General features: G+C 40.2%; 1 pseudogene across 1 annotated transcript; it reads left to right on the top strand.

Annotated features, from left to right (window-relative positions):
* Positions 1-3256: 3256 nt before the first annotated feature.
* Positions 3257-7244, top strand: LOC309637311 (large ribosomal subunit protein eL29 pseudogene; annotated as a pseudogene). Its single transcript has one exon. The product of its transcript is annotated as a large ribosomal subunit protein eL29 pseudogene (transcript).
* Positions 7245-13745: the final 6501 nt, after the last annotated feature.

Raw genomic sequence — 13745 nt, 5'->3', positions numbered from 1 at the left:
CTTGCTTCTGCATATTCAAGACGGAGGGGTTAGCATGATCTGAGGGTGGTGTTTTCCAGTGCTCTAATGTAAAAAGCTATTCCTCAGATGTCTACACAGGCCTAGTTTTTGGGTCAGTGGTCCCAACCAGCCCCAGCCGGTTCACACAGGCCAGGAGCTGACACCCAAGTTCCTGTAAAACAACTGGGCTGCGTGAAGCTGGGAAGGTCATTTACAAGCCAAGTAGTTTCTTTAACAACCTGTTCCCTTATCTGTTGTTCAAGAATCGCTATTAGTTATTGGCTTCTGTTAACTCTATGGGGCATGGTGTCAATAGAAAGGAGCTCCAAGGAGCTGTAAAAAATGGAATACTTTTGCCAGGAAGCAGGAACAAGAAGTTGTACTGGGCAAAAAAAGTGGATTGTTATGGCAAGGTTACTTTCCTTTATGGGATGACAGGGGTCAATCAGGTAGATGACCTAACTAGTGCCGATAAGGTGATTCCTGAATGACTGGTTTAAGATTCCATTTCTGGGAGAGTTGAAAATATAATTAAGTCTCGGTTTGGTGATGTGGGGCTTAGCATAAGCGACTCCATTTTGGGAGGCTTTTTGTCTTGTTTTTGACAGTGCCTCCCACAATCCCCAATAATATACAATACCAGAGAGCAGGAACATTTTAATAGCATAATAGGTGCATTTATAAAAAAAATAATAAAGGCTTAAACCACTGTTTAAAAAATCCACTCTGGTGGTTAAGTGGCAAAAACTCAGGACTGAACCCAGATCTACATAACCCCAAAGTCCATCATCTTTCCATCGTTCAAATTCAACATGTATATTGTCTGAGCACCTACTTGGTGCCAAGCTCTGTCCTAGACTCTGGGGATACCACAATGAACAAAGAGGCAAAAAGCCTGAGTTGTGGAGCTAAATATCTAGTCCTTCAAGATACTAACATAACTTGCAGATATGTGCAGAGCCACCACTGCAATCATTTACAGCCCATGAAGAATAACAGTGTAAGTAAAAGTTAAAGGTGTTAAATATTCCAGTTCTCATGGAGAGGAAAAATAAATGTAGTTAGACAGGTAAGTTTGACATCAATTTATGAAAATATTCTAGAATGCATTTTAAAACAGATGGTTAAGAGCACAAAAGATAATAATCATTAAGTAATGATAGGATTTCATTAAGAAGAAATTATTCCTAGCCTGTCCACTTCCTATTGGAGCAGGGAAATATAGGCAGAAAGGGTCTTCATTTCAGTGCAAAAGGACATGTTTCCTACCTTTTGAAGAAGATTAAATATCAACTGAAAAATAATACGGTCAACCAGATTTACAGCTGGTGGTACCACTATTCTGCAAAATATATCTATAAAGAGAAAGTTGTTCCACCTGACAGACGGCTTTACGTCACAGGCTGAAAAAGCTTCTTAGTAAACTTGCTCAGTATCTTTATCCAAATGTAAATGAGTATAAGTTATGCTCACTACATATGCAGAGTGGCACAAATCTAGGAGGAATAATTAACCTATTGAGGGATAAAATAAAGCTTAAAAATTAGCTCAATGCACTGGAATAATGACCCTATTTGCAGAGGATGTGATAGGTTCTCACATGGCTGCAAAAAAACAAAAAAACAAAATCAACTTTCTTAATTCAGAATGGATGATATCTGGTTTGGCAAAATTCACGTGAAAAAAAAATTGCTCAAAAAGTTTTAGTTGACCACCAATAAAGGCTAAGGTGACTATTTACTATGGGTACTACAGCAGCATGTCCTAAGCTGCATTCTTAGAAGTGTGGTTGAGTCTGTGCCAGTCAGAGAAGAGTAGTGAGTTCAAAGTAGAGAGCAAGATGCCTACCCTGTAAGGCTCCTATCCTCCCATAGAAACTTGGAGACAGGGTGCTGTGTCCCTTGATGTGATGACTCTCAGGTCCTTGAGAAAGCCATTCCTGACTTGTAAAACTTGCAATGGAAACAGAGCAGGACCCTGTAGGGCCTTGCTGGAGAAAGACCCCCGTGTCTCTAGCCTCTTGTTTATAGAAAAGCTTTTGCCTCCTAGGTCTTCCCCTAGTTCCAAAGAACAAATTTAATCAGAGAAGTGAGAAAATGCAGAAACAAAGGAAAGCAGTCATGCAAGACAAAATAATAATAGTTTAGCCATAAAACAAAGTCAAGGACCTTTAGTTCCTCCTCAAGGGCTATAGATAATATCCAGAGCCATATCCTTGAGTTGTTTTGCAGATACTAAAACTCCTACCAGGTGGAAGAAGTTAACTGCATGCTCACCACCAGCACATAACCCCAGACTGGTTGGAACCAGAAGGTTGACGACTGAAATTCCCAAAACATCACCCTGTTACCTTATCATCAACCAATCAGAGAATTGTGCACAAGCTGATCATGCACCCTGCGACCCTCTCCCTCACTCTGTCTTTAAAAGCCCTTCTGTGAAAGCCATTGGGAAATTCAGGTCTTTTGAGCATAAGCTGCGTGATCTCCTTGCTTGCCCTTGCAATAAATGCCATACTTTCCTTTACCACAACCCCGACTGGCACTGCTGAACGTCCGGCAAATGGACCCAAATTTGGTTCAGTAACATAACAGGCATTTTTAAAAAGATGTACACACATCTCAAAGGTGCAGAGAAAGAGTTTATAAGTTTACAAAAGAAACTGTTCTGAGAAAAAGGAAGAAGGAACATCTTTTCCCTTATACTTACCAGGAAGAATTAAGCCTCTTATGTTTAATTTTTATATGTCCTTAAGAGTTGATTGGGAATGTATATATACACTTTAACGTAATCCCTGCCTTTTTATATTTTCCTCCTCTTTTTTTAAATTTCAGTAGGAAAAACAATTCATCACTTCCTCTCCCCTTATATTCTTTCAAATTTTTCCAATTAAAAAAAAATGGGGCTTCCCTGGTGGCGCAGTGGTTGAGAATCTGCCTGCCAATGCAGGGGACACGGGTTCGAGCCCTGGTCTCGGAAGATCCCACGTGCCGTGGAGCGGCTGGGCCCGTGAGCCACAATTACTGAGCCTGCGCGTCTGGAGCCTGTGCTCCGCAACAAGAGAGGCTGCAATAGTGAGAGGCCCGCGCACCACGATGAAGAGTGGCCCCCGCTTGCCACAACTAGAGAAAGCCCTCGCACAGAAACGAAGACCCAACACAGCCATAAATAAATAAATAAAAACAGATACTTAAAAAAAAAAAAATCCACACATAATCCTCAAGGTGAAATAAGCACTTCCATTAAAAAAAAAAAAAAATGAGGCTGAACAAAACAAAAAGACAACCTACAAAAAGACAACCTGAGGGAAAAAAAAAATGAAATAATGCCATTTGCAGCAACATGGATGGAACTAGAGATTATCATACTAAGTGAAGTAAGTCAGACAGCGAAAGACAAATACCATATGATATCACTTATATGTGGAATCTAAAATATGACACAAATGAACCTATTTACTAAACAGAAATAGACTCACAGACACAGAAAACAAACTTATGGTTACCAAAGGGACAAGGGGGTGGGGGAGGGATAAAGTAGGAGTTTGAGATCAGGAGATACAAACTACCATATATAAAATAGATAAACAACAAGGTCCTACTGTATAGCACAGGGAACTATATTCAATATTCAGTGATAGACCATAATGGAGAAGAATATGAAAAAGAACATATATATATGTACAACTGAATCACTTTGCTATACAGCAGAAATTAACACAACATTGTAAATCAACTATACTTGAATAAAACAAATTAAAAAAAAAAAAAAAAAGAGGCTACCCAAAGGCAAGGGCTTTTTGGCCATAATACCCTGCTTTGAGGCAAGCAAGAAATGACCTTACTTCTCACTTTGCTAATCAGTTCCTCTGGCCCCGGAGGTTTTTCTTCCACGGGGAGTAGTTCCTCTTTGCTGGTTGGCTACATTCTCTAGGCAGTTATAAAGGTGTGATATTACAGAACTACCTGATGGTGTAGGGGGCCAACGATAAGCTGCTGCAGACCAGGCTCCACTGCAGACATGCTGGCCTGATGTCATCGTTTTCTTCCCGGTGAGATTTTAGTGGGACGGAAGCGGCAACTTAGAGGTGGCGGTGAGGAAGCAAATGCTGCTGAGAGCTCAAGAAGCTTTCTTAGGTCTGGGATAGGTTTGCAGCCATAGTAAACTGAGACACAATACATTGCCTCAGAGTAGTTAGATGGTTGGAGGGCATGAAAGAGGCAAGGGTTCCAAGTGCAAGCACAGACCAGAGAATCACATTGACATAACCAGGGAACTGTTACTATGGGGAGGAGGCCAGTGCAGCAGTCACTGACCCAGTCCGGATACTGGAACCTTGACTAATGCAAAATAATAATCTTTTTCTTTTGAATCAATTTCTTTTGAAATCACAAAAATAAAGGATTCTGTTACCCCGAGACACAAAATAAATTTATATGAGAAATCAGTCAAATTTAGTATTAGTGTTTTGTAAAAGTTCAGCATATGTACAAAAACAAATTTTGTAACTATTGTTATGACTTTTGTCTGTCTTATCTGAGTTTATGTTGCTGAAAGCACTTAGGAGAAGTTGGTATGTGAGACTCCATGTTATTGATATGTTTAGAAGAATTTGACTAGTTCAGTTTGCAATGTTTAAATTCGTAAGAGATTTAGCTTTACAAAATATTAGTTTTTATTTATTAGTTGTATAAGCAGTATTAAATATTGAGAGGAATAATTTAATGTATTTAAGTGAAATACACTGAGTTTCCAACAAACACAAAAATTCAAAAGCCCTTTGGATGTTTAAGGTTTCACCAACATAGTTAAGCCAAGACTGGCACTCCCACCTGCTGAGGGGTCAATTCTAAGACCCCAGGTACCTTCTTTGAGGACTGAAGTTCTCACACAAAATCAGTCATTTGTATTTCTCCAAGTATTAGCAGTATCAGAGCCAGCCAGCACAGCACCTGGCACAAAGCAACTGCTCAATTAAAGTTGGCAGAATGGTTTATTTTACTTTAGACATATTATGTACCTGAGCTCCTTATTCTGAGCTAGAACTTATGAATACAGTAGCTGGGAAAGGTCTCATCACCAAGAATGGACATGTCAGGAGTAGAACACATTTGTGGTTTCAAGTGTTGGTGAGAGCAAAAGTTGCTTCTGTGAAAAAAATGTAAAAGAAGAAACACTCAGTTTGGCTCTTTCTCTTCCGGTCCCAGGGGTTTCAGGATCTAGGGCCCAGCCCAGTGAGCCCCCAACTCTGATCTCCACTTTCTTCCTGCAGGTGCAGACATGGCCAAGTCCAAGAACCACACCATGCACAACCAGCCCCCAAAACGGCACAGAAACATCATCAAGAAACCCTGACCACAACGATATGAATCTCATAAGGGGGTGGACCCCAAGTTCCTGAGGAACACGCGCTTGACCAAGAAGCACAAGAAGGGCCTGAAGAAGATGCAGGCCAACAATGCCAAGGTCATGAGTACACTGCTGAGGCTATCAAGGCTCTCTTAAAGCCCAAGGAGGTCAAGCCCAAGATCCCAACAGGCGGCAGACGCAAGCTCAGTTGACTTGCCTACACTGCTCACTCCAAGCTCGGGAAACGTGCTTGTGCCTGCATTGCCAAGGGTCTCAGGCTCTGCCGGCCAAAGTCCCAGGCCAAGGCTCAAACCAAGGGCAAGGCCGCAGCCGCTGGTGCAGCTGCAGCTCCAACTCCAGCTCAGGTTCAGGCTCCCAAAGGTGCCCAGGCCTGCTCAAAGGCTCCAGAGTAGAGGCCTTATATGCCAGTGTGAGGACAGAAGGACTGGTGTGACCCCTGGGCTGCTGTCTGCATGGGGCTGGTGTCCCCCTGGGCTATTTGTACAAATAAACCTGAGGCAGGATCTGTCAGGAAAAAAAAAAATACAGGAAGAAACACTCAGTTTGATTCTGATATTGTCCAGTTGAACTGCAGTCCTGTGTATTGTCAATCTGATTCGATCATTTACCTTGGGCAGGAGCCTCCCATGCTGGTAACTGGGAGTGAGTAAGCTAGTTGTACAGTTGTGCATAAACTTGAGCAACTCCTAGAACTGTACACTGCACAAACTGCAGACACAGAGGGTGTGAACCCTTCGCTAAAGGTTGGAGATAAGAATAAAAGAATCCAGAGAAAAGGCATAGAAAAGGGAGTTTAAACTAAGTAAAGTAAATGACACGAGACTATCCTTATAACTCTGATTATCAACAGTTTGATTCTTGATGCCCTCACACTGGTCTAAAAATTAGATGTGCACTGGAAAAGATTCTGAATGCCGCATGGAAGGAGACAAAGATGAAATTACTGTGAATCTGTGCACATCTTAAATCTTAAATTGAAAGCACTACCTGTTTTACACTTGGAGTTGTTCTGGGGGCAGAATCCCAAAAGTAAAGTGTTCTGAATCCCTCAATCTCCTTGCCCTCTAAATCTGTATTCCCTGGCAAGGGCCAGCAAAATTTACATGAAACAAGTCTGGTGGAACCAGAAGGAGAAGCTTGCTGTCTCCTAGCAGCCTGAGTGCCAGGAGATAATTTCCAGCTTATTTACTCTGCATTATGAGACAGCTACAGATGTATTACAGTTCTCCTCAATCACTTAGTTATGAGCTTATTAACTTTCCTAGCAGCTGGAGTAATATCTCACTATTTGAGAAAGAGAGATGTGTTAGTGATTAAATGACTTAATAAACAATCTGTCACTTTTCAAGTTTCATAAACCTGAGCAGCACATTTATGAAGGACAAGGAGGTAGGTTCCTTCATGTATTCAATATAAAGCTTATGAGAGGTGAAGGAAGGATAATTTCAGGGTCTCTCAGATTCCCTTTCTCATTTAAATGTACTCTGACAAAGCAGGTAAAAGTGAGACCTATTTAGAAAATAGGTTCCATATTTGCTATTGAGCAAATAAGGGAAAAAACAAGTCCTATACACTCTTATATTCATATTACACACACACACACACACACATATCATTGAAATGTGTGTGTTAGGAGTGGGGAAACAATCATTTTTAGCTAAGGAGAAATTGCTGGCCCCAGACTGCTCAATTCCAGCTCTGCCATTTTACTTGCTGCCTGTGTGACTCTGGGCAGGTTACATACATCAGCGCTGCAATTCTCAGTTTCCTTCTCCATACAATGAGGGTAATAGTAGTACTTTCCTCGTAGGGTTGTTGGGAACATTAAAATGATTTTTTAAAACATTTGGAACAGTGTCTGGCACATAAAAAAGCACGCATGCAAAAAAAAAAAAAAAAAGCATGCAATAAGTGGTAACAATTTTTATTAATCAAAGGTAGCCCCCAAATTAACTTTACGATGCAAGTCAGACTTAAGTAAATTTACCATTAATTTGTGTCTACTGGAGAGCAGAGGATATTTATTTGCAACATCCTCAGTGCTACTTTGCTATTTCTCTTCAGTGGGATGAACTGGGGCCAGATCTGCTCTCTCTATAACAAATTAGCAGGGAATCTCCTCTGCTTCCTTGCCTCATAAGATCCTAATGGTGTGAAGTCAGGAGAAAACATCATTTTCCACTTTCTCATACTCTTCGTGAACCAAAGGTTCTTGCAGATCTGTTAACTTTCCTGCAACATCTTTAACAGTAGAACAGAGGGGGAAAATCTTACTTCATGAGTAGGACTTTACTGTTTCTTTCTTCCACAATTGAACTCTGCCGGTTAATACAGAATAGCTGAAAGAATGAGTCCTTGAATTATGACACCACTCTGTGCTTGAAGGACATTTTCCAACCAAGAGCAACAGCCCTGATAGTAATTTTAAATCTGGTTTCAGTGAACACATCACAGAATCTCAAGGGTCAAAATTAAGCTGATTGTTAATTTGAATAAGAAAAAACAAAATCATTGATCATATATGCTACTTCCTGTGAAACGTGCGACTGAGTTCCAGAAGTTCTGCTGGATCTCCTTATGTGGCTGTGATTTTTCTCCCAACGTGTGGTCAGTGCATCACTGGAAGCACAAAATTCCTCACTATGTTCATTGCAGAGCCTGTGACATGAATGCCAATGAAGGAAAAAGGATCCATATAACATTGCAAAGTGTCACGTTGCACAGAATCTTGAGAGTGTGATTATAAGAGAAACTGCTTGACTTCAAATCATCATGTTTTTTGTGTTCACCTACACTTGACAGAATTCCTGATAAATCTCTCTTACTCATCTCTATGCATTGCTTAGTTGTTATTTTTAAAGATCCAGGTTATTTTATGAGACACAAATCTTAGGCACTTCCTCAGATGCCCTCAGTGCCGGCAGCCTCCTGGACCCTGGCTCACTTGTACAGCTGCCGTGCTAAATGGAGTTATGGGGTCTTCTCAATCCCCTGTCTGGGGCCAACCAGTCACCTGCCCTTGGGATGCCAAGCCCTGTACCCTTGACTGCGCACGGCCAGAGTTTCTGCCTCCTCCTTCTACATCTAAATTTGGATGAAACACCATATCACAGCAGAGGATTTAAATTCTGAACTTCTACAGTAAGACCCAAATGATGCATCCAGAATATGAGGGCGTTAACTCCCACAGACAGTAAACTCTGACTTATGGGGAGCAAAAAACTAGAGAGCTAAGAAATAAGTTCTTGCTCCTTCCTCCCTCCCATCGATGCCCAAAGTCACAGTCAGTTTCTCCTTGTCAGCCTCCAGAGCAGCCCGTGTGTCCAGCAATGTCTTGCCTCTGGGCAGCCTGCCATGAAGTGGTACTCAGCCTGGCGGTGCATTCCTGCTGCTTCGCCCCTGCCATTGCCTCACTTCGTTTCCCTCATCCATGTCATGCTGGGCTGGGTTTCACCTTCAAAACTGCTGCGTTATCACTTTTATCTTTGCTCCAGGCTCTCTTTTCTAGGGAACCTGGGCAATGACAGTTCTATTTTTCTTGTATTTTGAGATAATGAGACACCTTATCATTTTACACTTTTTGTCTTCCTGAATAGAATTGTGACTTTTGGGGATTAAGAACACTAGTATTGTAAGTTAAAGTGAGCTAAAATATTGCTATGAGCAATAAAAACAAATAACTTGATAGGGTCTGGAAAAAAACCCATAATTAAATGTCTACTTTCATCTTATTGGGAGACCAAGACAATTCACAGCAGAGCAATGCATCTGTTTATAAATGCTCTTAGGAGGAAAGAAAAATAAAATTTGTTTAACAAGGCTCATGCCTTTTACTTTTCCAAGAAACACAGCAAGAGGCTAGCACCTGGTGGTCAGAGGAAGGATGGTTACGGCAGCGAGGATGATCATTCACAGCGCACAGCAAACACTCGGCGAAGGCAGGAATAAAACGTGATTCTAGACAACGGTAAATAATTACTTACAAAAAACAATAAACACAATTTACTGACTCTACAACAAGACCCCAGTCTCACAGGCCTGCAGACGTTTGTTAGCTTGTTTGTTTTTTTGTTTCTGTCTGCCCCTGGTTTGTTTCTCGGGAAAGAAATGCAATGCGATTTGCAATCCCCCATCTCTTCCAAGTCCACTCCTTAAAGGAATCAGGAGATTCTCTGCACGGTCCTTCAGTTCCCACCCCCATCCCAACAGAGAGAACCTATAAGATGGCAGCCCAACAACTGCCTTTTAAAATGTCTCAAATACATAATTTAAAATGACATAACTAAATATAGCTTGACGATCAATTCTCTTCTTTTAACTGAACACAAACTATCATGAACGTCAGAGAAGAGTAAGAGGAAAACGCTCTTAGATTTTCAGGTTCACTGTTGTTCCTTATTTATTTAATAGGCAGTGACTCTGCTGAATGGGCTTGCAGGAGGGCAGAATACACCACCCCCAAATATGTCACTTTGGCGCAAGGATTATTTTGAGCTAAAGGCACTTAAAAAACAGCAGATGAGAGAAGGCCATTCTAATCTCCCCTCTTCTTCCTGAAAACTGAAGGAAAACTCCCGTGTGAAAGATGCCCTCCCTGTACCAAGAGAACATTCTTCCGTGAGGAGTCAAAGCCAAGAGACTTGTATAAAAACAGACCTTCTTAAAATAATTCTCATCTTCCTTTAACCTCGCCATATATTTTAATTACTTTTCCACAATTACCTCTCTTTGTTCAACCTAGTAAAAAAATCTTTAGGTTTCACCATGGCTTTGGGTCCTCCTTGCCTTAGGAAGGCTCCCGCATCACGTAAAATGTATAAATGTGTAAGCTTTTCTCCTGTTAATCTGTTTTATCTCAGTTTCATTCTCAGGTCCAGACAAAAAAACCTAAGATGGTAGAGGTAAAATGTTGTCTACCCTACAAGTTCCACCTCCTTTCTCCTTCACCTTCTCTGCAGCACAATCCGACTCCCACTAACCTACTGCTTGGGGCCGAATCAGTGACAACAGCTGCTCCTGTGAACAACTGGCGTCCCCAGCAGCTGACCCACATAGAAGAGAAGCCAATCCATTGACATGGGATGCAGCAATCAACTAAATGTTCTTTTACAATTCTGTGTGGGCTGTTTAGCACTAAAGATTATTTCATGGTTCCAGACTGACTAGCGGAACAACAGCGATATAAAAGGGAATCTGCAGCTTATGTATTCACATAAAAATGAAAAGGGTTTATGGCTACCTTAAATGATAAATACTTGGTCTTCATCCTACTGCAGCACTGACACTCCTGCCTTCGAAATGTTTATCCCCACTCCACTAGAAAAGTTCCCTCTCCTGTGCTCCCTGTAGCATATAAATGATCATAATGTATTTGCCACTAAAGCTAGAAAGGTTAATATACCCCCAGAATCTCTCATTTCCTCCTTCCTCTATTTTTACTGCTACTGGTCGATTCTATTCCCCGTAATTTCTCACCAGGACAATGGCTTCTAACATTTGTCCCCGCTTCCTGATTCCCTCAACGCCAATGTATGCATCCCAGTACATCAGAACGATATTTTTATAATCTGTTCCCTATCATTCTACACATCTGCTCAGAAGTCACCTAGAGCTCCTCGTTGCCAGTCCCACTAGCTCTCTAGTTAACTGTTCATGATACACCCATGTCACAGCACCACTGCTGATGCTATTTCTCCTGCCTGAAATACTGCCTCTCTGACTTGATAAAATCTGTGTCACCATTTAAGCCCTGATTCAAATTTCTTCTTTTCATTGAAACTTTCCGAGACTTTCTGGCTCAGGCATGATTCACCACTGCTTTCTCTACATTCCTGTAGCAATTCATCAAACCTTTTACGGATTTTAAGAAATGTGTGTGATTAATGACTACATTTCAGTCTTTCTTCAATTCCTCATCAGCTTAAGTTATTGCAATTAAAACCCTTCCTGAGCTCTGTAATTGGCCTATGTATATTTACCAGTCTCTCTTCCTCTCTCCGTGAGAAAAAGGGCAAAATCCTCGCCATGTTCTTAATATTTATTTATTTATTTATTTTATTTTTGGCTGCGTTGGGTCTTAGTTGCGGCACGCGGGATGTTTGTTTTGCAGCACGCGGGATCTTTCGTTGCAGTGCACGGGCTTCTCTCCAGCTGTGGCTCACGTGCTCAGTAGTTGCAGCATGTGGGCTTAGTTGCCCCGAGGCATGTGGGATCTTAGTTCCCCGCCCAGGGATCAAACCCGTGTTCCCTGCATTGGGCGGTGGATTCTTAACCACTGGACCACCAGGGAAGTCCCTTGCCATGTTCTTATACTCAGTGTCTGCCACCAATGTCTTGCTCATAGAGGGTCCTGATAATATTATTTCTCAATAAGCTTTATTACACAAGAATTCAAATTAGGTAATTTGGCCTATTGTGTAGCAACCCACTTATTTTTTGATAATTCCACTTGATTGCTTAATTGTATATCTCTTACTACTCACACTTGGAAACAGGCCCCAGCCTTTCTAGCCCACGTGAGAAGCAACTGAATTCGATGAATATTGAGGAAGAATGCTAATTTAACTAATCATATAATTCTTTGTCTCTTAATTAGAAAATGAGCTAAAAAATGCTTCCTTGAGGTGATTTTTTTTGTATTATTTGATGCACTAGAAAAAAATTTAAAATGCACAGTTAAAATATTACCTGTTTACTTACATAATTTTATTAATTTCCTTCAATATGCCAGATATGACACCGTGTTTCTTGTGGTGAGGGTTAAAGTATGCAAAGTCAAATAAGACACCACCTCTTCCCCCGAGATATTTACAGGCTGGCACAGTCCCAGACACATCAACAACTCACATCCAAAACCAATGAATCAAATGATAAACAGGGGTACAAGCAGTGCTGTGAAAGGGCCAAATAGGAAAAAGTAGTTCAAACTGAAAGACCAGAACATAAATATTTCATGGAGGAGGTGACCATTTATAGGATATTTACCAAATCAGGCCCTGATTGTCGGCCTACTTGTAATGATGATAGGCTGACTTTGGATTCTGTCAAGATTGGTTCTTTTTTCCCCCCTGAAACAGCAACTTGGTTTCCTTCTGTTTCATCCATTCCATCATTTCATAGAATAATGGAAATGTGCATATCATTTTTACTTGTTATTTATTGTTTAATTATTGCGCAATACAGTTATCTGCGGAGTTAGGCACTATTAAGCACAACTTAGCAGGAAGTGTAAATCTTTCATCAAGTTAATTCCCTACACAATGCTGTTACCTAGCATCTATAAACTCAGGAACATTTGCAACAGCGGTTTGGAGAACAATCTCAAAGAAACACTGCAGACTTCACTGACCATGTTTGTGAAAAAATGTCCATTTTCCTTATGAATTGCTCAAATGCTAAAAAAATTTTTTAATTTTTTTGAGATAGATAAATTCACTACAAGTAAATAGTATATAATATCAATCTGGATGTAAAATTTAGTTATATATAAACAGCCATTCATTTACTGATTATAATTGGAATATTAACGGACTCACTGCTTTTGTAGACTACCTAAAATTGCTGTCCTTTAAAAAACAGGTATTTAAAAAGGGATTTCTCTAATACTGATTTCTAAAACAATTAAAGTAGTCACATTACTACTCAGTATTTTATGTCATCAGTATAAGTATACTAAAATGTTTTTAAAATGTCCCAAATTACTTACAACTTCTTTTCTGCATCCCTAATACCCTCCCAATTCCCACAATATAATTTACAACCCTTTCTCCTATAATCAATAGACATAGGGAATCTTGTTCTTAGAATAAATCAAAATCTAGGAATTTATCAATGCTTATGAAATTGCTGAATTAAAAAACCAGCCTACTACAAACTTGAAAGAGTAATTATTGTGGTGGGGGAGGTGGAGAATAGAAAAAATATGCTGTGCTCTCTAAATGTATTCAATTATAAATTCTTTTGCTAAACCTCTAAAATTTAAAAAAAATATTCTATGTATCATTAATGTATTTATGCCAAGGAAAGGTAAACAATTACAGAAACTTCCTAGACAACACCCCCCAAGCAATATAAAATACAATCACTATTATTAAATAAAGCATTTGCTTCTCATTATAGGCAGTGTTGATTAACAAAAGTGTTATTTGAATCTCACTTAATAACTCTGTGTTGGGCAAAATCTGCTCAGTCTCTGCCTCGGTTTTCTTAAACATAAATCATGTAATACAGTGTTGCCAAAAAGCGTCAAAGAATATAGTACTTTGTGCAGGTTTTCTAGGAGAGAGCTGTAATTCATTACAGTAGGGATCATGCAATTTTACAATAACACTCTATACAACATTTTACAATAACACTCTGTGATATCACTGCTAAGG

The sequence above is a fragment of the Balaenoptera physalus genome (assembly GCF_965194825.1).
Source record: "Balaenoptera physalus genome assembly, chromosome: 11".
Lineage (NCBI taxonomy): Eukaryota > Metazoa > Chordata > Mammalia > Artiodactyla > Balaenopteridae > Balaenoptera > Balaenoptera physalus.
This window is presented reverse-complemented; position numbering and strand designations above follow the sequence as displayed.